A 14,135-nucleotide genomic window follows, 5' to 3' on the forward strand; every position below is an offset into this window, starting at 1 on the left:
TTCCTTTCCAATCTGGATGCCATTTATGTCTTTTTCTTGCCTGAATGAACTGGCTATAACCTCTAGTATAATGTTAAACAGAAAAAGCCAGAGAGGCCATTCTTGCTTTGCTCCCATCTTAGGGGAAAAACATTCAGTCTTTCACTACCAAATATGATATTGTCTGTAAGTTTTTTGTAGATACCCTTTATCAGGCTGAAGCAGTTCCTTTCAATTCCTAGTTTGTTGAAAGTTTTTATCATGAATGGGTGGTAGATTTTTTAAAATGTTTTTTCTGTGTCTATTGAGAGAATCATGCAGTTTTTATCTTTTATTCTATTAATATAGTATATTAATTTTCAGATATTAAACCAATCTTGCAACCTCAGGATAAATCTCACTTAGGCATGGTTGCTGGATTCATTTTGCTAATATTTCGTTGAAGATTTTTTCACCTATATTCATAAAGGATACTGGTCTTGTATTTTCTTTATCTAGCTTTGGTATCAGAGTTATACTCGTCTCACAGAATAAGTTGGGAAGTATTCCTTCCTCTTTCATTTTCTGGAAGACTTTGTGAAGGATTGGTATTATTTCTTTTTTTTATGTCTGATAGAATTCACTAAAGAAGCCATCCTTACATTCTGAAGCCTCAAAGACATTTCTTCTTTGTTGAAGATTTTAAATTACTAATTTGATTTCATTAATTGCTATAGGTCAACTCAGATTTTCTATTTCTTCTTGAGTCAGTCAAGATGTATGGAACATGATCCTTGTGGCTCAGATAACAGCACACTGATTAACCAAGGACTCTCCCATGCTCTCAACTCAACTCTCATCTGTTCTCAGTATATCGCTATACGTGAGCTTTTTTTTCTTTTTTGGGCTGTGCTGTGCAGCTTGTGGGATCTAAGTTCCGCCACTAGGGACTGAATCTGGGCCCCTCCAGTGAAAGTGCCAAGTCCTAACCACTGGACCGCTAGAGAATTCCCTATGTGTGAGTTTTAACCCAATACTCTAACTGATTCTAGTTACTTACGGGAAAGAAGGAATGCAACCAGCATCTGCTGAATAGTTATTATGTGCCAGCCATTTTGCTATGTGCTTTCACATATACTAATCTTCACAACATCTCTGTCTTCCTTTTCCAGATTAGGAAAACAGACTCAGAGAGGTTAAGTAAGTTTCCTAGGTCACAGAGGTAGACAGTAGTAGAATTGGGATTAAAATCTAGGTATTTGTGACTCTAAAGCCTTTCTACTACCTCATAAGATCTCTCAAGCAACTTTTTTCTTTTCTCCACATATAATCCTAGGAGTTCTATATAGATGAAGGCTTGTTCCCATCTCATATATAAATCTGAGGCAAGAAAGGTGGAATTCTTGGCTATAATAATAAAAAAAAAAATCCCTGCTTTTGTACTTGTTCCCTTGCTAAATACCCTATTTAGGAGTTCATCAGCCACTAGTACCATTCAAGAAGGAATGTGCTAAGGAATGGGGTTCTAAGTGTTGACCTAAGACAAACCTAGAGGAACTCTTTATCATCCTGCTTCCAAGTTTCTAAGCGGATGTTAAAAACTGCTATCAAAGAAGCAATTGCCTGCTTTGGGCAAATTACTTTTAAATGTCAAGGAGTTCAAAGACCAAGCTGTACCTGTGTTTCAATATTTACATACCCAAATTTTCTCCTCATATTAACAACTCCAAGTACTGTGTGTGAGGGACAAAGATATAAGATCTCTAGAGAGGCTGGAAGAAAGACTGCCACACGCACACCAGTCTGCAGGATTATGCAGGACTGAAGACTTTAAAAAAATTTTTAAGTAAATAAATTTATTTATTTATTGGCTGCGTTGGGTCTTCATTGCTGCGCATGGGCGTTCTCTAGCTGCAGCGAGCAGGGGCTACTCTTCATTGCAGTGCATGGGCTTCCCATTATGGTGGTTTCTTTTGTTGCAGAGCATGGGCTCTAGGCGCGCGAGCTTCAGTAGTTGTGGCACATGGGCTCAAGAGTCATGGATCACAGGATCTAGAGCACAGGCTCAGTTGTCGTGGAGCATGGGCTTAGTTGCCTCAAGGCACGTGGGATCTTCCTGGAGCAGGGATCGAACCCGTGTCCACTGCATTGGCAGGTGGATTCTTAACCACTGCGCCACTAGGGAAGTCCCTAAGAGCTTTGTTTTAACTCAAAGAAAACTGAACACAGAGCTATGTGTACCACCAACATTGTATGAAACAAAACAATATAGAATTACAGAGCTAGGGAATAAAAAAGCAGTCCAGAAAGGCAGCCCAGAAAGAAACAAATATATCCATGAAAGACAAGAAAAATACGAAAAAAAACCCCACCAAAACACCAAAACCCCAAAACCCAAGTAATTACTATGGTTAAAATCATACCAGTTTTCTCCCTAGTAGAATAAACTTAAGAATTTAAATGCCCAAGTCTCTTAATAACCCTAAAAAAAGGTCTGAGTTCCTTTAGTTAATAATAAGATCTGTAACCCCCATCCCCAACCCCAAAGATCATAAGAGATTCAGATCCTCATTTCCTTCAAATCTACAGGATGGAGACAAAAGTCCCTCCCCAGAATCATCATGTGTGCAGTAGGAACTGAGTTGTTTTTATCCTGCTCATTGCCTAAGTTATAGCAAAGGCCAACTGGGAGTTCTATTCCTTGACATGCTCATAGTACAACATTCATTACCTAGAAGAATGAGTAGAAAAAGGCAGATAGCTAAAGAAACAGTTTATGGTAACCGTATGTTTAAAAACTGAAATTCACCTAGACCTTCCATGTGGACACACTATTAAACTTCCGGCACTGCTGTGAATGGGACTGGAAAGACTTCTAGCCTAGTGGGGGAACTGGCATATATGCTGAGACAGTCCACAACAACCTAGTGAAGAAAGAAAGCCTCCACTAACCTAAACTGAATATGTCCTAATAGTTTATATGGCTATACAGAATGACTTTTTCCAAACCAAAACAAATCCAGATTTGGGGACAGAATAACAAGGAATGGGAACAGAATGATGAAAACTCAATTGGACAAAAACTCAGAATATAGAATAAACTTAACTTTAACATATGCTTCTCTTTGCATAAGTATAAATGTTACTAACAGGTGAAGGAAATGTCATGGATGGTTCCTGAATTCAGACGCCAGGGGATCTGAAATTTGAAACAATGACTCATAAGAACAAGAAACAACAATTCCAAAGAGTATAAAAGCCTCCTATGACAACTTAGCCATCTTGAAGTGTTCAATGCAACAACATGAACAACTGTAGACAGTCACCTTCTATTTTGTTTGGCAATCTTAAACATGTTCCAACAAAGAAGCATCTTCCCTCCCACTAGAAGAGCCAGAGCTAATTCCCTACTGCCTAATCATTACAACTTAAAAGAAACTAGAGATCAAGGTGTGCCTGAAACAACCAAGGCTGCTCATGAGTAGAGGAAAGAGAATGACCTAAGAAGCATGGCTACTTACTAGTTGCCTATAATTCTAATGAGACAGATTTGGGGGTAAGCACCTACTGCATAACCACCTGAGAGCTGTTTTATAGGAAGGCACCTGCCATACCACCCCAAATGCCTGATCTTGTTGGCACTGTAAGTGGCAGGAATGACAGGCTGTTGATCGTTAGGAGTGCATATAGTTATCAAACCAAAGGTCAACCTATACAGCAGAGTGGGTTATGGTGCTCAAGCCCTTTCCAAGAAAAGCAGTTGTGTTGAAGCAAAAGCCCTGGACTCAAAGCAGCAGAGACAACCAGAGCTGGAAAAGTTCTTAAGAGTTCTAAGTGCTGCTCCTCACGGTACTGACAGAAAAACAAAAGGAAATTATTTTAGTCCATGTCAAAAACAAATCACTTTATTCCTCTACAAGACAGTCCCTAGCCTATATTCACTGAATATCTATTATATTCCAGGCACTTGGGATACAGAGGTGAACAAAATGGACATGATACTTGCATGAAGCTTAGAGCTGAATGGCAAATCAATTATTGCAAGTATGCAATAATCGTGAAAGGCAAGCAGAGTACTATGGAAGCATATAATGGGGGACCTAGCCGAGGGTGGGAGGTGACAGGAAGCTTCCCTTTAAGCTTAAACCTGAAAGAAGGGCAGGAGTTAGCCAGGTGAAAAGTGTGGAGAAAATGAGATGGGCACTCTGGGCAGAAAAAATAGTAGATGCCAAGACCCTGAGGTAGACTGATGAGTGTGAGGAACTAAAGTCACCCAGGAATGATAAAACAGAACACAAGATACAGAGAGGCACAAGATGAGGCTGGAGAGGTTTTAGGCCATGTTAAGGATTTCTGCTTTTATTCTAATCTTGAGACTAATGACTACTTGTATTCTGTGATATCATTGGCTTAATAGTGAGCTAAGTCAAAGTTGAAAGGCAGCTTGGTGTAGTAAAAAGAGCACTGGACTAAGAGCCAGGATTCTAGTTCTGGCTTCACCATTTAAATATGGCATAATCTTTCTTCATGTCAGTTTCTTTGTTATAAAATGGAATATTGTGCTTCATAGAGTGAGAGTTTTCTAGAGGTGCTTCAGGAAAACTGTTACAGGAAATCTGAATCAGAATAAATCCATGTTCTATGTTTCATATCTCAGGCTTCTATGTAGGATTTTACTTAAAGAGAAAGTTCCAATTCCTTAAGGACTTCTCTGGTGGTCCAGTGGTTAAGAATGCATCCTGCAATGCAGCGGACGCAGGTTCGATCCCTGGCCGGGGGACTAAGATCCCACATGCTGCAGGGCAACTAAACCCACTCGCTCTAAAGCCAGCGTGCCACAACTAGAGAACCCACGTGCCACAACTACTGAGCCTGAGCACCACAACTACTGAGCCTGAGCACCACAACTAGAGAGAAGCCCATGTGCCGCAAGGAAGAGCGCCATAACAAAAGACCCTTCATGCTGCAACAAAAGAACCTGCATGCCACAACTAAGACCTGATGCAGCCAAACAAACAAATAAAAATAAAAAAAAAAAGAACCACAAGTTCTTAAAAAAAAAAATTCCACTTCCTTAAGAGAAAACTGGAAAATTATTGCAATTTTTAACTTTAGATAATATATTCATTAATTCAACAAACATGGAGATCCACCATATTATCTACTTGTTGCAGAGTTATTAGGATGATCAGAAATTATGCACTTAAAGTGTGTTGCATGGTATTTGTCATATATTAGGCACTTATTAAATGATAACTATTATTATTATTATCATCATGGGTCAAGTACCATGCTTGGTACCAGGGACACACAGTTGAAAAAGACAGCAGCTCATACTCTAGTAGAGAAGACTACACGTTACTCTATTATGTATAATGTGATAACAATGTAGGAAGCTAGAACAGAAAAGGATGCAGGGAGGTGTCTAAGGGAGCAGGGATAGGATAAGGTTTCATAGCTTGAGGCTGGTTCTGGGAGCTGAGAAGAAATCTGCTAGGCAGGCAAAGCAGGAAAAGGATATTTCAGATTGAGGGAACAGCATATACAAAGAGGTATGAAAAACAAAACAAACAATAAAACCTAGGACACAATGATAAAGGTTAAAGCTGGAGGGGTAGCCAGAAGCCAAATTATGGAGAGCCTTCTATATAATGCTTAGATGTCATGTTAAAGAGTTTGGATTTTGTCTCTTGGGTGATGGAAAAAGCACGGAAAGTTATCGTTTTAAGGAAAAACATATACATGGTATGCTGTCTTACGTATTAATTTGGCTGATCTGGAACTATGTTATGCAAAATTCGCTTCTCTGACTGGTTCTGAGTTAGCAATGCCTACAAGAGATACTCTGTGTGACATTTAGAAGGCAGAAGTAAAGCTAAAGACACATTTTGAAATGCTCTGAAGGTCAACGGATGATGCCAAGTACTACGGCAACTTGTGCATGTCATTGAGATGCTAGCTCACCTAGCAGGCACAGAACAGTACCCAGACCTGCAGTTCTTCCAGATCCTACCAGATATCCTCCTTCAGCTTCTCTGGAATCCTGAGTCAAGCACTGTGTAGCTCTGTGGTGAAGGATGCCAGTTCTCCTGCAGATCATCCTCAATAATGATGCTAAAGGTGGTGAGAGACAGATGAGGGTTCCTGTTTGTTCTTGTTCTTGTCCACATCCAGCTTTCCTTCTGACTGTTGGTCTAGCTGACTGAAAGTGATTTCAGGCTCAACACTATACGGAAGAAACAGCATTCATACACAGCTCTACCAGCTTCTACAATTGCAAAATAATCCCTTATTCTATATCACTCATAGCAGTTCTGCTTATCTGATATGTAAATAGCTACCAGGAGTGGTCCTGGAAGAACAGAACCTTAAGGATGGGTTTGCTGAATTGATTCTGTGTCATCTGGAATTAGTTCCCTGATTTGATTAGGTTCAAAGGCCTTTCAACTGACTGGATGACACGCATCTAGATTAACCAGGATAATTTCCTTCACTTAAAATCAATGGATTGTTGATATTAACCACATCTGCAAAATACCTTCACAGTAACATCTAGGTTAATGTTTGATTGAAAAACTAGATATTAGAGCATAGCCAAATTGACACATAAGATAACCATCACATAGACTGATGAGAACCACACTTCTAATATTAATATAGTAGTCAGCAAAGCCTTCCTAGGCAGGATCACACTGCTGCTCTTCCTCCCTGTCATCCTAACCCACAGTGCTGGAACCTGCTGAAGCTTGGAACATCCCTCACTCTCCCCAAGAGGTGCTCAAGACAGCAATCTGTACAGTTCCACTGACACAGGGCTCCTATTCACAGACAAACCCTGGAAAGAGAGCTCTCTCTTCCAAATTATCCTTCCAAGCTGCCTGGTCCACTATGTCTGAAGAATTTAATAAAAGAGTTACTCTTCTCTATAGAAACAGGGTGAAAACTGACACATTAATCTGCACTCCACTGAGTCCCACTGGCCTAGCTAATATGAACTTTCAGCAGGTCTGCCTTTCAGTCCTCACTCTCCCAGGAACATGAAGCAACATTCCCATTATCTTTAGTTGCAGTTCCCAGCTGGCTGTGTAGATGGCAAGAGGCAAAGGCTCAGTGAAGGATCACTCAGGGCTTGGTTCCAGTTCTTGCATGGCTAGAGTTACATCAAATTCAGAAGATTTTACAAGATAACCTGCTCAGGCACTCCCACCCTTTGGGGTTCAACAGTTGGTAAATAAATTTCTCCTGAGTGGCAGATGCGCTAGGCACTGAACTGTATTAAGTATATAATACTGAATGAAACAGCTCTATAATCTAGTAACCACTTTATTGTTTGTAAACCTCTAAAGACTTCCCTTTGCGTATATTAAACCTTTTCATATTATTCTCTGTGCTTCAGAGAAACTTAGTAACTCAGTTACTTTTGCTTTCCTTTCTCTGTGCCTTTGCTCATTTGCTCTTTTGGAATGCCTGCCTCTACCCATGTGTAACCACAACTCCCAACATGTATAAATCCTTTAAGCTCCAGCCTCAAATGCAATTTTCTCCTTAAAAAATTCCTGGAGAAACCGGCAATCATGGCGCAGGAAGGGGAGGATGTCAGAGATTACAATTTGACTGAGGAACAGAAGGCGATCAAGGCTAAGTATCCTCCAGTCAATCAGAAGTACAAGTATTTGGATCATACAGCTGATGTCCAGTTACACGCATGGGGAGATACTCTGGAGGAAGCATTTGAGCAATGTGCGATGGCCATGTTTGGTTATATGACAGATACTGGGACAGTGGAGCCCCTCCAAACAGTAGAAGTAGAAACCGAAGGAGATGACTTATAGTCTCTTCTGTTTCACTTTTTGGATGAGTGGCTTTATAAATTCAGTGCTGATGAATTCTTCATACCCCGGGAAGTGAAAGTACTTAATATTGATCAAAGAAATTTCAAATTATGGTCAATTGGGTGGGGAGAAGAATTCTCATTGTCCAAGCACCCTCAGGGAACTGAAGTCAAGGCAATAACATATTCAGCAATGCAGGTCTATAATGAAGAGAAGCCAGAAGTTTTTGTGATCATTGACATTTAAGATACAAAAAAAAGAGAGACTCCTACAAAGAACTGTTTTTTTTCTCTTCCTTTTGAAAAGATACTATGCTACCATGATATAAATTCTACAGTATGTGTTAGTATGTGGAGATTTGCAGAACAGAAATTTTTAACTTAAAGTGTGTATTTCAGAAATGGAAAATCAAGGTAAAGTTTTGGTCTCTGTTATCCAAATATTCAAATTGTACAGAATTCTTCTGGTGGCAAGTATGGTTCCTCATTTGTTAATTCCCTGCTGTAACAGCAGGAGCCTTACATCCTTCCAATGGAATGCAAGCCCTCCAGCCTGGTCCCAAAAAGGATCATTGATGTAAGAGCAGCCTGAGGGACTCTGAAGCCCCCAGGCTCTTATCGAATGCAACTTGAATAAAAAGTAATTTGAGGAATCCTAAAAAAAAAAAAAAAAAAAAATTCCTGGATTCTCCTAATCTAGTGAGTTTTTTTTTTTTTCCTTTCTAAATACTTATGGAATTTTACCGGAAAAATCTTTTATAGCACTAATGTTCTATTCTGCATTGTGTATATCTATCACCTCTTTCGGGGAAGGAAGACTTGCGACTTGATCATATCAGCATCGTGTCCAGAACAGTGTATTACATAGCAGGCACTAAATACTTACTGAATGTCCAGAAGAGTATACATTCTAATAAGAGATATAGACTCATCAGAAACAAATGTTGGGAGACCTCAGGAGGGTCCTGATGAGTATGGGTGTACTTCAGAATATTCCTGGTCAGTCCAGGAGAGCTGGCAAGGTGAGGTGCACTGCAGGGAGTGGGAAGAAAGGGGTAGGAATGGGACAAACTACCGAGTGAACAGTTAGTGCTAGTATGACAGGCCCCCTACAGTCAGGGTAGCAGCTATTAGCTAGCTATGCGGAGGACCTCCTCCCAACCTCACGTCCACCTTAGGGACGGCCTAACATTAACACGGCTCACATAACCTTAAATGGTTTTCAGTTCTTCGCAAATTAAAATACTCTTTTTCAAACCTTCCTTCTCCTCCTAGTTCTACCTCTCTCCTATCCTTCACAGCCCCATTTCTCAGAAGAATAGTCCAACATGCTGTCACCATTTAACATCTTCCACTCTACCCACTTTGATAAAGTCATGAATGACTTCCATTTTAGTAAAATACAGTGATCGTTTAAAAATTATCATCTTACCTAACCTCACAGCCACATTCAACACTATTGCTACTTTCTTCCTCTGGCTTCTGTTACATCATGTTCTCTTGGTTTTCCTTTTCTCCTTCTCGCTCTGATCTAAATTTCCTTTGGAAGCTCATGATCCTCTAGCTGGCTTCAGCCTATTCCTAACTCTCTCTCCTCCTCATTCTGTGCTCTTCCTAAGTGATTTCATCCATGCCCATATCTTCAGTCATCATCTATGTCATCAATAATAACAAATTTTTAATCTTAGGCATAGTGCTATCCTCTGAGCTCCAAGTATATATACATAAAACTTGCTACTTCAAGACATCTTTACTTGGATGTCCTAAAAGTACCTCAAATTCAGCCCAAACATTGGATCTCACCTCCACAAACTCTGCATTCCCTATCTCACTATATATCCTGTAGCTCAAACCAAAATGCAAGTCATTCCTGACACCTTTCCACATCTCAGCCCTAAGGTTCAATCACACATAAAGTCCTCAGATTTTACCTGTGAAATCCTTCTCTAATTTATCCACTTTTCTCCATCTCCACTGTCAACTCCATAGTCCAAATTACTATTACTTCCCCTGGATTACTACCATACCCTTCCTTACCTGGTCTCTCTACATTCTCTCTTATCCAACTCCAATCCATTCCCCTTCCACACGACATCCAAAGTTATCTTTTCAAAAGGTAAATTGATCATGTCATTCTCCTACTTAAAATCCTTTGGTGGTTAGGACTGTGGTAGAGTATTTACAAAAATGGCCACAATTATTCCCCTCCCTGAACCACAACTCTGTGTAAAGCAACTCTGCAGTTCCTCCCATCAAGAGGTAAAGTTTATTTTCCCACCCCATGAGTCAGTGCTGGTCTTGTGACTGCTTTGGCCAAAAGAATGTGGTAGGAATGATGCTATTTCAGCCCTTTCTCCAATATATAAGATTGAATGGTGTTACTCGGCTCTGTTCATAAAAACTCCACGTCACGAATACATTCAAACACAAGATGACATGCTGGCTCCATTAATGTCCTCTTCCAACAAATTTATTTGGCTCCTACTTATGTTAGGTCATGTATTAGATCCTAGGGTTAATAAGGCAAATAAAATACAATTGTTGTCCTCACGTAACTTATAGTCCAAAGCAACAAAAGGTTATAGATGTTTTCTAGAAATCTCTATAGTATACAGAAGAGCACAAAGGAAGAAGGGTGAATTTTGTCTACTGCAAAGACAGTCAGAAAAAGCTTCAAAGAGGAGTGATATTTTAGCTGAGTCATGAAAGAAGAGCAGGTATTTAGCCAGGGAGAGAAGGGTAACTTCAGCTGAAGGAGTGCCAGGAATGATGAAAGCAAAAGGACAGAGGTATAAAAAGAAATACAGAAGTCAGAGAAGTAAAAGCAACTCCCCATAGCCATATGGTGGAGTGTTGAGTATGGGGTTGTACTGGGGGAATGGTAAGACATAAGGTTGGAGAGGTAAGCATGGTTAGATGATTAAGGGCCTTAGGAATTTGTACTTTATCCTATAAGAATGCACTTACAGGTGTAGGAGAAAGAAATAGTAGAAAGCAAGGTTGAAAATTCTGGAAAGGGTTGGAAAAACTCATGAAGCAAGATTCCAGGGGAGGCAGAGGAAAATGGGGTAAAAGACAGAAGTGAAGGGACTGATTCTAAATAGGAGAAAAGAAACTTCTAAGGCTAGAGAAAAGGAACTGAAGATGGGTCTGAGTAAAGATAAAATTATGGGAAGCGACAGTATGTTGGGGAAATCAGTATCTATTAGCTAGGATTCTCTCACAGAAGGCAGGGTAATCTTCTGAAGCGGGAAAATGGTGGATGGTTGATAATACCTGCTGAGCGAAGTGCAAAAGTGGTCCAGGACAGGTGTAAGAACGTGGAGTGGTTCTTAGGGCTCAACTAAGATTGGAACCGTGAATTTATAGTGATGCCGGTCTACAACACTGCATAATATTTCTCCTGAAGATTTTAACAGGACAGATGTAGGAGTGGACGAAGTAGATGTTAAGAGTAATCCAAAGTTGAGGGTTATGAGGGCAGATATAGCAAAAGAACAGTGAGTGATGATATGGAAGGAAATGCCTAAAGTGATATAAGGTCTAGACTGGAGGAAGAAATGAGGAAACCAGGGCCAGAAAGAGAAAAAAAGAGAGAGGGAGGGAGCATGAGTGGGAGGAAGGGGTAGTAAGTGACTAAAAGATACAATGAGACTGAAATGAAGTAATAAAGGGGATCCTAGGTAAAGATGGCAGACTGAATAAAGGCCTTAAGCCCTATTCCTGTTGACAGCTCATTAAAGTGACAGAAAACATTGTTTTTGTTTTTGAAGGCATTACCCCCAAGGACAAAGATTAGGAGAGGAGAGGACAGTAACAAAATTTTGGAAGCTGTAAAGAAGGATAGTGTTAACAAATTTAGCATATCTAAGAAAGTTGAATTCTAAACCAGCCGTAAGGAAAGCTGAGTAGCTCCCTGATTTGTACTGCAGAAGCCCTGAAATGATCAGGAATTGGCAGCACAGCTTTTACCCAGCTAGAAAGGAGATTGGAAGATTTTTCTCTCAAGTCTGTAGCCGGTCTAAAAAAAAAAAAAAAAAAAAGAAAAGAAAAGAAAAAAAAAGGTTTAAGGATACTGACATGGGGATTCTCTTATAAATAACCCTATCTACCATAAACAAAACAAAAAGACAACCCTAAGAATGGAAGAAAACATTTGCAAAGAAAGCAACCAACAAGGGATTAATCTCCAAAATATACAAACAGCTCATGCAGCTTAATATCAAAGAAACAAATAACCCAATCAAAAAATGGGCAGATCTAAACAGACATTTCCCCAAAGACATACAGATGGCCAAGAAGCACATGAAAAAATGCTCAACATCACTAATTATTAGAGAAATGCAAATGAAAACTGCAATGAGGTAACACCTCACACCGGTCTGAATGGCCATCATCAAAAAAAAAATCTCCAGGGCTTCCCTGGTGGCGCAGTGGTTAAGAATCTGCCTGCCAATGCAGGGGACACAGGTTCGAGTCCTGGTCCGGGAAGATCCCACATACCTCGGAGCAACTAAGCCCGTGCACCACAACTACTGAGCCTGCACTCTAGAGGCCACGAGCCACAACTACTGAAGCCCATGTGCCTAAAGGCCATGCTCCACAAGAGAAGTCACGCAATGAGAAGCCTGTGCACCGCAACAAAGAGTAGCACCCACTTGCCGCAACTAGAGAAAGCCTGCGTGCAGCAATGAAGACCCAACACAGCCAATAAAAAATAAACAAATTTTATTTTAAAAAAATCTCCAAACAATAAATGCTGGAGAAGGTGTAGAGAAAAGGGAACCCTCCTACATTGTTGGTGGGAATGTAAATTGGTACAGACACTATGGAGAACAGTATGGAGGTTTCTTAAAAAACTAAAAATAGAACTACCATATGACCTAGCAATCCAACTCCTGGGCATATACCCAGAGAAAACAATAATTCAAAAAGATACACGCACCCCAATGTTCATTGCAGCACTATTTACAATAGCCAGGACATGGAAGCAACCTAAATGTCTGTCAACAGATGAATGGATAAAGAAGATGTGGTACATATACACAATGGAATATTACTTAGCCATAAAAAAGAACAAAATAATGCCATTTGCAGCAACATGGATGAACCTAGAGATTGTCATACTGAGTGAAGTAAGTCAAGACACAGAAAGACAAATATACGATTTTGCTTATATATGGAATCTAAAAAAAAGGGTGCAAAAGAACTTATTTACAAAACAGAAGTAGAGTCACAGATGTAGAAAACAAACCTGGTTCCCAGGAGATAAGGGGGGTAAGGGATAAATTGGGAGACTGGGATTGATATATACACACTACTATATATAAAACAGATAACTAATAAGAACCTGCTGTATAGCACAGGGAACTGTACTCTGTAATGGCCTCTATGAGAAAAGAATCAAAAAAGGAAAAAAAAGAGTGGATATATGTATAACTGATTCACTCTGCTGTACACCTGAAACTAATACAACATTGCAAAGCATCTATATGCCAATAAAAATTAAAAAAAAAAAAACCCTATCTATATCACTTTATAGATGTAAGAGTTAAAAGTATAGAAGAGTAAAAGTTTCAGTGCCTATACTGGACAAGACACCTTGGGAAAGGATCCTCCCCCCTCCCCCAAAGAAACTGCAAATTAGAGAGGTACTTTAGGAGTTACAGCTTGTTAGTAGCAGTGGGGATACTAATGTAGATAAACAGCAAGTATTTCAAGACTTTCCACACCATCAAAAAAATAATCAAGAATGTGAACCCATTATCTATAGTCCCAGAAAGAGAGATCTGGCCATGATCTTTGAGGCTTTGACTTAAGTTCCTGTTTTTTTCCAAGGTGAACATGTGAACATTTTATTCCATTTTAAAAGATATCGTTTAGAAGCTTGTTTTAATAATTTCATTATCCTTCCAGTAAAAAAACCTTGACTAGTATTCAAAAGAAAACAACATAACACTAGAGAAAAGCTACATGATTTTCTCATTAAATATCTGGCACACATACCTTTACTTATGAATTATTAAAAACACATGTCTTTCAGAAATAAAACAGGAATTTTAGAGCTGGGGGGTGGTAGCTTTAAAGAACAACTAAGCCAATTTCAGCTGGGGAAACTGAGCCTTAGAGAAGCATAGTGATTTGCTCAAGGTCTCAAGACTAAATTCTAAATTCTCTGGACTTCAATATCTAGTACCATGCTCTATCAGTAACATTTTTTTCTACTACATATAATGCCTTTCCAAGGCAGTAATGCATCAATTTGACATGTGTTGAAGGTTTGTGCTTTCTCCAAATCCATTGAGGTAGTAAGAATTTGGGCCCATTGGAGTAAAGTTCCAGTACT

At 39.6% G+C, this 14,135-nt stretch overlaps 1 protein-coding gene and 1 pseudogene across 3 annotated transcripts in view; one reads left to right on the top strand and one right to left on the bottom strand.

Annotated features, from left to right (window-relative positions):
* The window catches only part of EIF2B3 (eukaryotic translation initiation factor 2B subunit gamma), a 142,729-nt gene that overhangs the window by 47,590 nt on the left and 81,004 nt on the right, over positions 1–14,135 (bottom strand). The window lies entirely within an intron of this gene.
* Positions 7,527–8,378, top strand: LOC130836568 (protein archease-like; annotated as a pseudogene).

The sequence above is a fragment of the Hippopotamus amphibius genome, chromosome 1 (genome assembly GCF_030028045.1).
Source record: "Hippopotamus amphibius kiboko isolate mHipAmp2 chromosome 1, mHipAmp2.hap2, whole genome shotgun sequence".
NCBI lineage: Eukaryota > Metazoa > Chordata > Mammalia > Artiodactyla > Hippopotamidae > Hippopotamus > Hippopotamus amphibius.